Source organism: Capra hircus, chromosome 9 (assembly GCF_001704415.2).
Source record: "Capra hircus breed San Clemente chromosome 9, ASM170441v1, whole genome shotgun sequence".
NCBI classification, from domain to species: domain Eukaryota; kingdom Metazoa; phylum Chordata; class Mammalia; order Artiodactyla; family Bovidae; genus Capra; species Capra hircus.
The window spans coordinates 39281649-39298680 of NC_030816.1; positions in this window are offsets into that span (position 1 = coordinate 39281649).

Here is a 17032-nt window from a genome sequence, read left to right on the forward strand (position 1 = left end):
AGAACTGTATAAGAAACATCTTCACATCCCAGATAATCATGAAGGTGTGATCACTCACACTCACCTAGACCAGACATCCTGGAATGTGAAGTCAGGTGGGCCTTAGGAAGCATCACTGCGAAGAAAGCTTAGTGGAGGTGATGGAATTCCAGTTGAGCTATTTCAAATCCTAAAAGATGATGCTGTGAAAGTGCTGCTCAATATGCCAGAAAATTTGGAGAACTCAGCAGTGGCCACAGGACTGGAAAAGGTCAGCTTTCATTCCAATCCCAAAGAAAGGCAATGCCAAAGAATGCTCAAACCACCGCACAATTGCACTCATCTCACATGCTAGTAAAGTAATGCTCAAAATTCTCCAAGCCAAGCTTCAGCATTACGTGAACCGTGAACTTCCAGATGTTCAAGCTGGTTTTAGAAAAGGCAGAGGAACCAGAGATCAAATTGCCAACATCTGATGGATTATCGAAAAAGCAAGAGAGTTCCAGAAAAACAACTATTTCTGCTTTACTGACTATGCCAATGCTTTTGACTGTGTGGATCACAATAAACTGTGGAAAATTCTGAAAGAGATGGGAATACCAGACCACCTGACCTGCCTCTTGAAAAACCTGTATGCAGGTGAGGAAGCATCAGTTAGAACTGGACATGGAACAATAGACTGGTTCCAAATAGGACAAGGAGTTTATCAAGGCTATATATTGTCACCCTGCTTATTTAACTTATATGCAGAGTACATCATGAGAAACACTGGGCTGGAAGCAGCACAAGCTGGAATCAAGATTGCCGGGAGAAATATCAATAACCTCAGATATGCAGATGACAACACCCTTCTGGCAGAAAGTGGAGAACTAAAGAGCCTCTTGATGAAAGTGAAAGAGGAGAGTGGGAAACAGTGGAAACAGTGGCTGTCTTTTTTTTTTTCTGGGCTCCAAGATCACTGTGGATGGCAATTGCAGCCATGAAATTAAAAGACGCTTACTCCTTGGAAGGGAAGTTATGGCATCCCACTCCAGTACTCTACCCTGGAAAGTCCCATGGACTGAGGAGCCTGGTTGGCTGCAGTCCATGGGGTCGCTAAGAGTTGGCACGACTGAGCGACTTCACTTTCACTTTTCACTGTCATGCATTGGAGAAGGAAATGGCAACCCACTCCAGTGTTCTTGCCTGGAGAGTCCCAGGGATGGAGGAGCCTAGTGGGCTGTTGTCTCTGGGTCGCACCGAGTCGGACACAACTGAAGCGACTTAGCAGACAGCATATTAAAAAGCAGAGACATCACTTGCCAACAAGGTCCATCTAGTCAAGGCTATGGTTTTTCCAGTAGTCATGTATGGATGTGAGAGTTGCACTGTGAAGAAAGCTGAGCGCCGAAGAATTGATGCTTTTGAACTGTGGTGTTGGAGAAGACTCTTGAGAGTCCTTTGGACTGCAAGGAGATCCAACCAGTCCATTCTGAAAGAGATCAGTCCTGGGTGTTCATTGGAGGGCTTGATGTTGAAGCTGAAACTCCAATACTTTGGCCACCTGATGGGAAGAGCTGACTCATTGAAAAGATCCTGATGCTGGGGTTGATTGAGGGCAGGAGAAGGGTACAACAGAGGATGAGATGGTTGGATAGCATCATGGACACAATGGACATGGGTTTGTGTGGACTCCAGGAGTTGGTGATGGACAGCAAGGCCTGGCATGCTGTGGTTCATGGGGTCGCAAAGAGTCGGACACCACTGAGCAACTGAATTGAACTGAACTGAATCAAATAGCACAGAATAAAAAACTTACACAAAGTTAACATAGAAAAAATTCTGATAAGGGCAACAGGGAATCTGTTTTTAAATGAAATAATTTCTTTTTAAATGTTTTTACTTATCAATGAGAATCACTTCTCTTTAGCCATTAATCTTTAGCAAAAATAGATGATAGTACAGCGTCTTTAAAATGACTTTAAGCTTTAAAAAATTACTGAATTGCTTTGTAAGTTTCACAACAGTCCTCATAAAAGACTTATTAAGATACTGTGGACTACACAATACATATCATTGTTGTTTAGTATTGGTTCCACATAAGAAGCCTAGTAAATAATGTGTGCACGCAGGTGTGCTAAATTGCTTTAGTCATGTCCTACTCTTTGTGATTCTATGGACTGTAGCCCTCCAGTCTCTGTCCATGGGATTTTCCAGGGAAGAATACTGGAGTGGGTTGCCATTCTCTCCTCCAGGGGATCTTCCCAACCCAAGGATCAAAACTGAAAATCTTATGTCTCCTGCACTGGCAGATGGGTTCTTTACTACTAGCATCACCTGGGAAACCCAACATTATAATTCAACTCTGTATACACTACAGCATATACACTACAGCATATACACCTAAACACCCATCACCATACAGTTGACCCCTTTTACGCATGTTGCCCTCTCCCTATTCTGCTTCCCCTCTGGTAACTACCAATGTGTTCTGTGTCTTTGTGTTTTGCTTTTGTTTTGTTTTGTTGTTTGTTTATTTTGTTTTGTTTCATAATCCACAAATGAATGAAATCATAAGGTATTTGTCTTTCTCTGTCTGACTTATTTCCCTTAAGGGAAATAACTTCAAGATCTATTAATAATATTGCAAATGACAAGATTTTATTTTTGTTAGGGCTAAGTAGTATTTTGTTGATATATGCACCACGTCTTTATTTGTCAACAGACACTTAGGTCATTTGCATATCTTGGTAATTGTAAATAACATTGCAATAAACATAGGGGTATGCATATCTATTTGAATACGTGTCTTGATATTTTTCAGACAAATACCCAGGAGTGGAATAGCTGGATCATATGGCAGTTATTGTTAAGTTTTTTTAAACCTCCACATGTTTTCCATAGTGGCTACACCAATTTTATTTTCATCAACAGTGAATAAAGGTTCTCTTTTCTCCACATCTTTTCCAATACTTGTTATTTCTTGTATTTTGATGATACTCATTCTAAGAAGCATGCAATGATATCTCATTGCAGTTTCATGTGAACTTCCCTAATTAGTGGTGTTCAACATCTTTTCATACGCCTGTTGGGGCCATTTGTGTGTCTTCTTTGGAAATCATATCTTCCAAAGTAGATATGATGTCAAACATCTAGTCATATCTTTTGCCCATTTTTAAATTGAGCTGCTTGTTTTGTTGTTGTTGAGCTAAATGAGTTCTTTATATTTTTTGAATATTTACTCCTCATTGGATAAATGATTTGCAAATATTTTCTCTCATTCCATAGGCTGTCTTTTCATTTTGTTGATGGTTTCTTTTACTGATGAGAAGCTTTTAGAGTAGGTGTAGTTCCACTTGTTTGTTCTGTTCTATTTCTGTCAAAAATAACATTGGGATTTTGATGGGGGTTCCATTGAATTTGAATTTAGGTTTGCTTTAGGTAGTATGGATATTTTTAATATGTTTATTCTTCCAATCCAAGATAGAATATCTTTCCATTTCTTTGGGTCCTCAGCTTCTTTCAAAATCTTATAATTTTCAGCATACAGATCTTTCAGCTTCTTCATTAAATTTATTCCTAGGTATCTAATTCTTTTCATTGAGATTGCAAGTGAGATTGTTTTCTTAATTTCTATTTCAACTAGTTTGTTGTTAACTTACAGAAACCCAACAGATTTCTGTATGTTGATTTTTTACCTTGAAACTGTACTGTATTTTATTCTAATTGCTTTTTGGTGGCACCTTTAAGGGTTTTCTACACATAAAATTATGCCACAAATAGTACATGGCCTTTACTATGTTGCTATACATTCCTTCTATACCTATTTTACTGAGTGCTTTTTATCATAAATGGGTATTGAATCTTGCCAAATGCTTTTTCTGCATCTATTGCGAGGATCATAAAATTTTTACCTTTCATTTTATTAATGTGATATACCACATTTGCAAATATTGAACCATCTTTGCATTCATGGAATAAATCCCAATTGATCATGGTGGATGATTCCTTTAAAGTAGTGTATACAGTTTGCTAATATTTTGTTTGAAAGTTTTACATCTATGTTCATCAGAGATATTAATCTATTCTTTTCTTTTTTGTGTTACTTTTGTCTGGTTTTGGTAGAAGGTAATGTTGGCCTCATAAGAGGAATCAGTAAGCATTCCCATCTCTTCAGTGTTTTGGAAGAATTTGAGAAGGATGGGCATTAAATCATCTTTGATTGTTTGGTATAATTCACCTTGAAAGCTACCTCATCCTGGAGTTCTGTTTTTTTGGCAGACTTTTGATTGCTGTTTCAATCTCCTTACTAGTGAGCAGTCTATTCAGATTTTTGAATTCTTGATGATTCAGTCTTGGAAGGCTGTATGAGTTTAAGAATTACCCATTTCTACTAGGCTATCTAATATATACATATGTGTGTGTGTGTGTGTGTATGAGTGTGTTTGTGTGTCCATGGTATTCTCTTATAAGTCTTTATATTTTTGTAGCATCCATTGTAATTTTTCCTCTTTTTTGATATTATTTTTATTAATCATCTCTTTTTTCTTAGTAGTCTAGCTAAAAGTTACCAATTTTCTTTTCAAAAGCTAGCTGTTAGCTTCATTGATCTTTCCTATTGTCTTTTTAGTTTTTATTTCATTAATTTCCATTCTTATTTTTATTATTTCCTTCCTATCACTAATTTCGGGCTTCATTTATTATTTTTCTAGTTTCTTTCAGTATAAGATCAAATTGTTTAGTTGAGACTTTTCCAGCTTGTTGAGGTAGGCCTATATTATTATAAACTTCCCTATTAGTACTAATTTTGTTGCATCCCATCCCATAGCTTTTTGCATGTCATATTTTCATTTTCATTTGTCTTCATTTTTCCCTTTTTATGTCTCCTTGATCCATGTATTTGTGATTTTTACAACTTTTTCTTACAGTTGATTTCCAGTTTCATAACAATGCAGTTGAAAAAGATGTTTGATATTAACCTTCCTAAATGTATTAAGACTTGTTTTCTGTCCCAGTATATGGTGTATCCTTGAGACTATTCCATGTGTATTGAGAAGAATGTTTATTTTGCTGCATTCTGATGGAGTGTTCTTCAGAAATTTATTGTCAACCTGTTCTAATTTGTCATTTAAGACTAATATTTCCTCATTAACTTTCTGTGTGTATGATCTATCCATTGATGTAAGTGAGGAGACAAAGTCCCTACTATTATTGTTTTCCTGTTGATTTCTCTTTCAAAGTCTGTTAATACTTTATATATTTTGCTGCTGCTATATTAGGTGCACATATATTAATAAGCGTTAAGTCTTTTTGATTGATTATTCCCTTAATCAATATATAATGTCCGTCTTTGTCTCTTGTCACCCTTTTAGGCTTGAAGTCTATTTCATCTAATATAAATACAGCTACCTTTGTTTTCTTTTGTCTGCCATTTGCTGGAAGAATCATCTCCCATCCCTTCTTTCTTCACTTTTAAAATGAAGATTCTACTTGATTAATCTCTAGATTTCTGTCTTAAACCTTGCTGATTCTCTCTGATTTTATATGTTCTGCTCTATTTTCAATGCTTTCTATTGAATCTTCATATTATCTATTGATTTCTTCAGTTCTAGAATTTCTGTTTGAGAAGGGCATGGCAACCCACTCCAGTATTCTTGCCTGGAGAATACCATGGACAGAGGACCCTGATAGGCTATATAGTCCATGGGTTGCAAAGAGTCAGATATGACTGAAGTGACTTAGCACACACAGAATTTCTGTTTGATTCATTTTTAGAGTTTCAACCTCTTTGGTGACATATTACTTTTGTTCATTTTTTTTACATTGAACTGCCCTTCTGAGCTTCCTTGTACCTTTTAAATTTATTCAGTACAGTTATTTTGAATTCTCTAAGTATTAGGTCACAGACTTAGGTGACTTTAAGTTTGGCTTCTAGAGAATTGTATTTTTTTTTTCTTTTTGTGATACCATGTTACCATGGTTTTCCATGGTACTTGATGATTTGTTTCTCTGCTGGCCCCACTGAAACAGCAAACACATTTCTTATTTAGGTAAAACTCTTCTTGTTGCTGTGTTAGTTGCTCAGTCATGTCTGACTCCTCGTGACCCCATGGACTGTAGCTTGCCAGGCTCCTCTGTCCATGGAATTCTTCAAGCAAGAATACAGAGTAGGTTACCATTTCCTCCTCCAGGGAATCTTCCCAACCCAGGGATCAAACTAGGGTCTCCTGCATTGCAGGCAGATTCTTTACCATCTGAGCCACCAGAGAAACCCATAACTCTTATTTTACTTTGATTCTAACAATTCAACCGGTTGATAATTAGAGGCATATCTTTTGTATTTCAGTAAGTGTTAGATGTTCAGTCGTGCCCGACTCTTTGCGACCCCATGGACTGCAGCCCACCAGGCTCCTCTGTCTATGAGATTTTTCAGGCAAGGACACTGGAGTGGGTTGCCATTTCCTTCTCCATTGTATTTCAGTAGGTGGCACTATAGCACAGTTTTTGATTTCTCTTACTTGAGATGCCTCTGGCTACATTTAAGAAATGTCACTTCCCAACCTCCACAATCTCTGCCAGAGGTGTCACGGGTGCCCTTGTTGTCTCCATTTGTGCCTCTGGGCTCATAGGTACCTTGCTGCTACCAGAATCACTGCTAACACTGGTGTCATTACTGAGGACAGTGAGATGGCCTCTTCTGTATCCAAGTTCTGCTGGGTTGTAGACACTGCTACCACAGTGGGGAGAGGGGGATAATGAGAAGGAAAGGTCAGGATCAAATATGCCTCCACTGCTTTGGGACTTATCAAGTTTGTGGGCACCAACACCATGGGTGGGGGCCAGAGTCACAGGTGTGCCAAGGCTGGAGGGAACCAGGGTCTCAGGCCCCATTGCTGATGCTGCCCAGTTCTCTGTGGCCTCAGGTGCCAGGACCATAGGCTCTGCCTCCACTGTTCCCCTATTCTGCCTTCTCTGATGTCCACCCACGTACAGATGTACAAATATGCGAATCTCACTGTCATCCTGGTGTAGTAGGCAGAGGAACCTCGGTTGAGTTATGGATGTCTTACTAGCTGTAGATTGAAAAAGAGAAGCAAAGGAAGTGTCTCACACCACCATGATGCTGACATCGCTCTGCTTGACCATGCTCTACATAGATGAGGTTCCCATATAGGTAAATTCCAGAAAAGTGAACTGTATTTTCTTATTACAGATTTAAAATAATCTCTTACATAATACATGTGGATATAACTTTTAATACTTAAAACATCTTTATTATGGAAAATTATAGGCATAAACAAAAGTAAAGAATATATTTGACTCCCCACATGTCTATCATACAGCTTTAACTATTTAAATCATAGCCAATCTTGATTCATATATCCCTCATATCCTCCAGATTTCAGAAACTTCCAATTATTTCATATGTAAGTGGAAGAGTAGATAATATCATTTAGATATCTTTAAAATATAAAAAACTTATATAATACATAACTGTTATAAACTAATATCACACTTCAAAAAGATTAAAATAGTTTGGGTAAGAATTCTCAAAAGAGAAGTCGTGTACTTGCTAAATAATATGTATTGAGTACATATCATGTTCTGGCCCTATCTGAACATCTTTGAGCCTCAACCAATAAATTTTTTGTGCACGTGTAAGGAAATTTTTCTGTACGAATAATTGGCAGAAGTGAGATTTCATTATTTCAAAGTTATCTAGTTATAGACACAAGCAAAGGATTCCCTTTGGAAAAGATAAGTCTCCCAGTTGGAGTTTACTTTGAGCTTCTGAAACCTCTTACATGGCAAGGGCCCATCCCATAAATTTAAACATCTATGATTCTACACTCAAATCATATAACTAGTGTTGTTGGGTTTTTTTCTATTATTTAGAAGTTTTGTCATTTGTATTTGTGTTAATTGTTGTGAATTTTACATCTGTGCCATTAACATTTACACTTCAAATTATTATCAATAACATTCTTATCATTGCATGTATTTACAACTTGCTTGTTTACAATCTCTATATTACCCAGGAAACAACAGAATTAACTTCTTCCAAGTTGTTAAATTTTTCCTTCTTATCAATGTGAGCATTCTAGGAGTGAAAACAAGGACTTAAGAGACAGCTACTAATTGCCAGGATGCAATCATCAAGTGTACTAATAATTCCAAGTAAGCATGGCCTGGCTTATGAACTGAAAGTCAGGTGGCAACCTGTTTCTGGCACCCTGACTCTGTCTCGTGTATCATCTGTTGCATATGTGTCTTACAATTCTTGCTGCTAAAAGGAGAATAACAAGATAATAATACATATCCCAGTGTGCCACACAAAATCTTGTGAGAATTAATACTCAGAAAGAACTTCTGAGCTTAGTGAGAAAAGGCACTTTAGAATATAAACACCATGCAATTATTCTTATTACTGTGAGCTAGAAAAATGCTAGGAAGAAATAGCGTGATTATTGTGGCACGCATTAAGCCAAATAAGAAAGCAGACTAGTAGGGAATCCTATCGAAGATAAAAATTACTTTGACCAATCCTTCCTTCCCTCCAGCCACTGAAAGAAATTATTTTTATAGCCATGTTTAAATGGTACCCTAACTTCCTTTCATTTTGCTTAAAATCTGTGATACAGGAATTGTGCTTAAATGAAATTTCCATCAGCTTTTACATATTAAAAAAGCAAGTGCATTTTAATGCACATATTGAACATTAAATCATTTTTTGCTGCAGGTTATTGCAAGTAAATAGTAATTGTAAAATAGATTCTTTTGATGAAACAAAATGAAAGTAGACTGCTAATGTTCACCTCAGATTTTCTCATCATTTCATTAACAGTTCAACTAGGAAAGGTATTTTTATAATGATGGGCAGGAAAATCATACTCATCAACATGCATCCATATTCATATGTTGGTACACTAACTCTGGAACCTTAATATAAGGGTACAGAAATACATGGAATGCATATGCCCCTTGAAATCATTTGTGAGAACTATTTTATTTGTTCAACAACTGTCTCTTCATTCACAATATTCTGCCAACAAATTCATTAAGAAATATAACGAAATTTAAATAAGAATCAGTGTGCTTTTCCAAACTTTTCAAAAACAGGAATTTGACAGGCAAAAATTAGTGGGACAGATTAGATTCCTTGTGTACTAGCTTCAAACTTCTGTTCTACTTTTGTATCAAATGTAAACTCAAACTCTCTCCCTCCCCATTTACTCTTTGCATCTTTATAAATAGTTTTTCTTTACAATCAGTCAACTCTTACATTTCCACATACAGCTTGCCCCAAACCTTAAAGTAATTATGCAGTTTAAGACATTGTGAAAATGTAAAGTTTCAGCCTGTTTTAAGAAAGAATAATAAAGCAGCCTAGAAAAGACAGTTTCTGCTGGTGCAGACAAGAAACTGAGAATGTTACCACTGAGCTTGCATTGCCCCCTATGGTTTCTCTCTGACAGTCACCAAGGAAGAGAAGCAACATGCTCTGTCCTCTTGGTGTAGAGCAGTATCCAGGTACTACACTTTGAACTTCAGTTCAGTCCTGAATAAATGTCTTATAGCATGAAGTCAATTCAGATGTGAATGTTTCAGAAATATATAGGCTTTATTTCAACTCTTAATTAGTGCAGTAAATTAATAATATTTCACTGACTTTATCACTTTAATACATATTGTCAACTTTGCACAAAATTTCAAGTTAAGGTACTAGAAATTCTTTCACATAACTAACATTTTGATAGCTACTTTCAAGTGTGTAGCTCTCTGAAGAAGACACTTCTTTTTCTCTGAACTCCAATTTTACTTCTTGTCAATTTGGTACTATTTAGCACTTTCACTTTTATGCACTGGAGAAGGAAATGGCAACCCACTCCAGTGTTCTTGCCTGGAGAATCCCAGGGACAGCGGAGCCTGGTGGGCTGCTGTCTATGGGGTCACACTGAGTCGGACACGACCGAAGTGACTTAGCAGCAGCACTGAGTCACAAGTTTAAGTTGTGCACACACTGTATTTTTATATCCAAACTAGATGGTGAGTTCAGTAAAAATAAGGCCTATGCCTCATGTCACTGTATACCCACACAGTGATAGAATGCTGCTATCAAGAAAAGCTGCTCCATTCAGCCAAGATTATTGATATAGTCCCTTGAATTTATTTTATTGCTGATTAGCTTAGGTTCAATTTTCTAGAAACAGAGCCTAAGAAAGCAAATTGGATGCACAAGTCATACAAAGGGCATAAGCTTTAGGCAAAGCTTACAAAGGAGAGAGAAAAGGGAAGCAAGAACTGAACAAAAACGTGGTTTCAGGTTAAGTCTAACCTTGGTCTGATCCTTAACATGGGTGGAATGGGAGTTTGAAGTATAAATTGCACTCCTTCAGATAAGAGAGCTGGCCTTTTCTATTCCTTATTTTGAGGGTCTTCAGCTGTGGCCACCACAGGTTTGTAACCTGTTATGGGAGGCAACAACCTCAACTGAAGGTAAATCTCCAGAGAAGGGGAAGCATTGAGTAGCCGACACCCCAGCAGATGGGGGACAATGAGAGGGCCTGTAAAGGGAATCTGGGCTGAGCATCTGCAGCATCCACTTGACGGCACTTCTTTCTTACATCAGTTCACTTCCATCTAGGCACAGATTCTCCAGGAGTCCACAGTCACAATTCTTGAGGAAATATAGTAGCTGCTGCAGTTGGTCTTATGGCAAAAAATTGGCTTTCACCTCCTCTCTCCCTCTCTCTCTCCCTCTCTCTCTCCCTCCAGCACTTCTACTGGACTTGGTACCTTACCTAGTGGAGTAACACAGAGCCTCATCCCCGAAAGTTGAACAACTGTTACGACAACACCATAAGGAAGGTCATGGTTTCTGTTCTTGCCCATTCACAGTTACAAATAGGCATGACAAGACCTAGATACCTCCCCTTCCCCACACTAGTGAAACACCTAAGTGCCAAACACATTCTTTCCAGCTCCTAGCTGTCCTGACACCCAAGGAAGACAAGGGTCAATTATTCTTGCTTTGTGTTTACTGGTCCACTGTCACTAGGTGCCCCAAACAACGAGGTAGTAGTTGTACCTTTATCATTACTAGGAATCTTGATGTACTCACAGGTGGAAAGCACCCCATCTGGAAACCCAGCTCCTCTAGACTTACAGAGCTTTAAGGTTTCAGGGTCAGGAAGCACAAATTCCCCAAGCAGGTCGATGGGAATGATAGTGAAAGGGGCCACTCCTACTTTAACCCATTAGTTCCCAAAGCCATGTATAACAGTTTGTAAAAACAACAGTTTCTTGATGGTACAGTGCACAATGAGATTAATAGTTCCTGTTATTATGTGCCCATTTTTCTACCTTCTCTGCAAAAATGTGAAAAAACCAATCTTTTTGTGTGAGATGTAGTTACGCAGCACATCGTTCCCATAAATCAAACATACCATAAGCAGTTGGAGAATGATATCGGTCAAAGTCATAGGTGTCAGTCCTGGTAAGGATAAAGTTTGTTTTTCTCAAGATAGAGACAGTCACATTGAAAAATGGCACCCAGGAAGTAGCTGATTGGTCTTCTTGGACGATGACATCATATGACACATTCAACACTGATCTCTGTTGCTTGCTGATAGGCTGGGCATTCAGAAGCAGCAACTGGCTCAATCTTGGTGAGACAGAGAACACTATATATTCTTGGGCATATACACCTCTGCCACATGCACCCTCTAGTCACATGCTCGTGATGCCATCAATGCCATGGTCAGAGAGAGAGGCTGGCTGATAATAACTGGCCAAATCATCCTGTCCATTTGGTTGTTTAGCTTTTTTTCTATCAAGGTTCCACCTTGGTGTACAATAAAGGGAGCTTCATGTTTCCTTACCACTGCATCCACATGTCTTTCCCTAGACATCTTTATTTAACCTTGATCTCACACTATTATTCCTTCTAGATCCCTTGACTAACCACCTAAATTATTTATCACTGCCTATGAATTCATGAATATTATTACTTCAAACCATTTCTCTCTTTACACAATAACTAGGAGTATTTGGACTATAAAGAAAGCTGAGCACCGAAGAATTGATGTTTTTGAACTGTGGTGTTGGAGAAGACTCTTGAGAGTCCCTTGGGCTGCAAGGAGATCCAACCAGTCCATCCTAAAGGAGATCAGTCCTTGAATATTCATTGGAAGGACTGATGTTGAAGCTGAAACTCCAATACTTTGGCCACTTGATGCAAACAGTTGACTCATTGGAAAAGACCCTGATGCTGGGAAAGATTAAGGGCAGGAGAAGGGGACGACAGAGGATGAGATGGTTGGATGGCATCACCGACACAACAGACATGAGTTTGGGTAAACTCCGGAAGTTGGTGATGGACAGGGAGGCCTGGTGTGCTGCGGTTCATGGGGTTGCAAAGAGTGGGACATGACTGAGTGACTGAACTGAACTACCCAAAGTCCTTCCAGCTGGTAGATTTCCCTTCCTTCACTGTTATTCAAAGCCACACTTGATTGGAAGTATAATGCATCAGCTATTCATTTGAGGGTTGTACCAACATACTGAATTATCTGTAAACCAAGCTCAGGGTTTTTTTATCACCCTCTTTCAACCTGATCACAGGAAATCCCTGTGAAGTCTGTCACAGGATGAATCCCCACAACAGTAGACTCAGTTCTAGTATTTAGAATTGTTGTTGTTTAGCCAATAAGTTGTGTCCAACTCTTTGGGACCCAAGGACTGTAGCCTGCCAGGCTCCTTTGTCCATGGGATTTGCCAAACAAGAATACTGGAGTGGGTTGCCATTTCCTTCTCCTGGGAATCTTCCTAATCCAGGAATCAAATCTGCATTGGCAGGTGAATTTTTTACCACTTGAGTCATTAGGGAAGCCTGAGAATAGCACTAATCTTTTCCATTTCCCTGTGGATTCAATTTTTCTATTTGTTATATCAGCTGAGGAGGAGTTAGTGGGGCAGTTTATGGACTTTCACTGTAGTTGTTCCTATCGAACTAGTCAAGGAACCATAAGAGAGTTCTGCCAACTGCCAAGTATATCCATTAAGATTATATATTATCATACCAAAAAACTAACTAGCAAGTAAGTCTAGCTCGTTGATCATCAGCATCAACTTGGATAGTATATCCAAACCTTGAAAGACCTGGATATTTCCATTTCCCCAGTATATAATTATTGAAATATATGGTTGTATGTCCCTTTGGGAAAGGACTAGAGAACCATTATTGTATACAATCACCATGATGTTAAAAAGGCTTTTCTTAGGTAAGGGAACCTGATTTCTCCTTAAATTGATGTGCGTGCTAAATCCCTCAGTTGTGTCTGACCCTTTGCGATCCTATGGACTGTAAGCCTACCAGTCTCCTCTGTCTATGGGATTCTCCAAGCAAGAATACTGGAGTGTGTTTCCATTTAATCCTCCAGGGGATCTTCTTGACCCAGGGATCGAACCCACATCTCTTATGTCTCCTTCATTGGCTGGCAAGTTCTTTACCACTAGTGCCACTTGGGAAGCCCTTAAGTTGATGAAACTGTTAATGACTGTTCAGATCTGGAAACTTGACAAAGGATCATACCTTTCCATTAGGGTGGCAGATTTCAGCCTTCTCCATATGCATTCTTGATCTCATCTTATTTTAAACAGATGATGGATAGGTTAAATAGGTAGGTAGGTAGCTAGATAAATAAAAGGGTATATGTTGAGTAGATACTAAATTCTATATATGAAATATATAGAACAGTGTTATCTATCTAGTGTAATTTTGTTTACTATATTTCTCCTACAACCAGTCTCAGCCTACAAAGTATAGCCTCCATAAGCTTTTAAGTGATGTTGGTATCCCTTTCATAAATGGACTTTACTCTAGGCTCTTCTGAGAAACCAGATCAGCAGATGGGTTTTCAGGTTTATGTAGTCAGTCCTTTCTAGAATGCCCACTTTTCTGAGACTTTGATCCCGTCCATCTATTTGGCACAGCAGTCTGGCATCTCTACAACATTAAATGTAAAGCACAGATTTCCAAGCTTTCAAAAATCTTGCAAGTAGTTTATTAGAACCATTTCAAGGTGTTAAGTCCTGTGTCAAAGGAAGGTGCTCCCATATTGACATACTCTCCTTTAGTCACCTTTATATTCTACCCCATCACTCTGATCAACATCTTCCAAACCCATTCTTAGGAATATTTTCCTAATTACTGTTGTAATTGTTAGTCATTTCTGAAACTCTATCGGTATATAATCCTTCTCTTCCCTTATCAGACTCAAAACTTTAACAGTTGGATTATTTGTTCTTCAGTTGCTCAGTCGTGCCCAATTTTTGTGACCCCATGGACTGTAGCACTCCAGGTCTCCATGTCCTTCACTATCTCCCAGAGTTTGTTCAAACTCCTGTCCATTAGTCAATGATGCCATCCAACCATCTCATGCTCCATTGTCCTTTCTCCTCCTGCCTTTAATCTCTCCCAGCATCAGATATTTTTTTTAATGAGTTTTTCTCATCAGGTGACCAAAGTATTGGAGCTTCAGCTTCAGCATTGGTCCTTCCTTCCAACGAACATTCAGGATTTAATTAGGATTAACTGGTTTAATCCCTTTGCTGTCCAAGGGACTCTCAAGTCTTTTCCAGCACCACAGTTGGAAAGCATCAATTCTTTGGTACTCAGCCTTCTTTACGGTCCAATTCTAACATCTGTATATGACTACTTTGACTATACAGACCTTTGTCAGCAAAGTGATATCTCTGCTTTTTAATGTGCTGTCTATATTTGTCACAGCTTTTCTTCCAAGGAGCAAGTGTCTTTTAACTTCATGGCTGCAGTTACCATCCACAGTGATTTTGGAGCCCAAGAAAATAGTCTGTCACTGTCTCCATTTTTTCCCATCTAAGATGGTAGGAGGAGTACAGTCATGGTTAAAATCAAACTTCATACCCTCCAAAGATGCTTGCAGGGCACAAGCAAATCTTGTGTGTACCAAGGACCTAGGGAAAGGACCCCTACAAGAGACTGAGCCAGTTCTGCCTGTAAGGGTTTGAGGGTCCCCTGCAGAGGCATGGGTCAGCAGTGGCCTGCTGCAGGGATAGGGGCACTGACAGCAGCAGTCCTGGGAAGTGCAGTGAGCGGCACAAGCCCTCTTGGAGGAAGTCACCATTAGCCCTACTAGAGGGCCACCCAGTGGGCAATCCACAAATTAGAGAACAATTCTACCTAAGAAGTTCTTGGACTGTTGCAAAACTTCTAGGGCCCACAACAGACTTCCAAACCTGGGAATCTGGCAAAAGGACTGAGACTCCCCAAGAAATTTGACTTTGAAGGACACGGGTATTTGATTACAGAATTTCCACAGGAAAGTTCTGAAACAGAGACTCTTGGAGGGCACAAACAAAACCTGGTGCACACCAGGACCCAAGAGAAAGGAGCACTGACCCCACAAGAGACTGAACCACACTTTCTTGTGATTGTTTGGGAGTCTCTGGTGGAGGTGTGGGTCAACATGGCCTGCTGCGGGGTCAGGAGCACTGACCGCAGCAGTCCGGAGAGGCGTGGCATGCTGGCATAAACCCTTTTGGAGGAGTTGGATTATGCTGTGATATAATCTTAGTTATTGGTTATGGGGACAAGAGGAGAGGAGACAGATTCAGAGTGAAGGGTTGTAGCATTATTTTGTAAAGTGTCTGCCTTGTTTTCCTGCATAGATTTAAATCAAGAGGTAGGAGAGGATATCTTTCAATAAAGGGGATTCAGTTCAGTTCAGTTCAGTTCAGTTGCTCAGTTGTGTCTGACTCTTTGTGACCCCATGAATCGCAGCACGCCAGGCCTCCCTGTCCATCACCAGCTCCCGGAATTTACCCAAACTCATGTCCATCAAGTCAGTGATGCCATCCAGCCATCTCATCCTCTGTCGTCCCCTTCTCCTCCTGCCTCCAATCTCTCCCAGCATCAGAATCTTTTCCAATGAGTCAACTCTTCACATGAGGTAGACTCCTTATATAAGCCTATAAGTTTCAGGGGAATATAGGAGTCCAAGGTCTACATGTATATATATCCAGAAAACCCTGTCCTAAATTTTTGTATCATCTCCTTTACCTTTCAGGTATTTGGCCTTAGCATATAAAACTTTCCCAGGCTGATACTAAGCTTTACTCTTGAGTTCTATGACTTTTATAATTAAGTCCTATGTGTGGTCTTCAGTCTATCATCCCTCCAGGTGCAGGAGTTGAAGTTCCTTTTAAAAGCTGCAGAGAGGTCCTCTGACTCTCATACATGGCTCTAAATTGGTGGTTAATTGCCCTGGGCCTGTTATTTCATGGTATTCATAAATAGCCTCTCAATTCTTGTCTTTATAATTTATATTTCTCTTATAACTCTGAAATGAAAGAGATACTGTGCAAGCCAGTTCATCTCCTTATTTACATGTCCTATCCCGGTTGACCTCAGTGACAGCTTCAGCAATTACACTGTTACATGCCAGAGCTATGTAAGCTCCACATACCTGCCACCAGCAACGCAAAGTTTGTTACAAGTCAGCTTTCATGATTCTAAATACAGAATCTCTGATTCCATAGACTACCTTTAATCTTAGGTCAGTTCCCTTGAAAACAGAGCCCAATCAGGGGTTTCAGACAAAAGAGGAAGATCTCTTCAAGATTGGGTATAAGGGTAGGAATGAAACAGTATAATAAGGAGAAAGAACTTATCAGTAATATGGTCTCAGTATTTTGTTGCTCTTTTAAAGTCACTAAATTGTGTCTAACTCTTTGCAACCCCACAGACTGCAGGATGGCTGAATTCTCTGTCCTTCACTATCTCGTGGAGTTTGTTCAAATTCATGTCCATTGAGTCTGTGATGAAACCTAACCAGCTCATCCTCTGCCACCCCATTCTCCTGGCTCCTTCGATCTTTCCCAGCATCAGGGTCTTTTCCAGTGAGTCAGTTTTTCACATCAGGTGGCCAAAGGATTGGCGCTTTAGCTATATTCAGGGTTGGTTTCCTTTAGGATTGACTGGTTTGATCTCCTTGTTATCCAAGGGACTTTCAAGAGTCTTCTCCAGCATCAC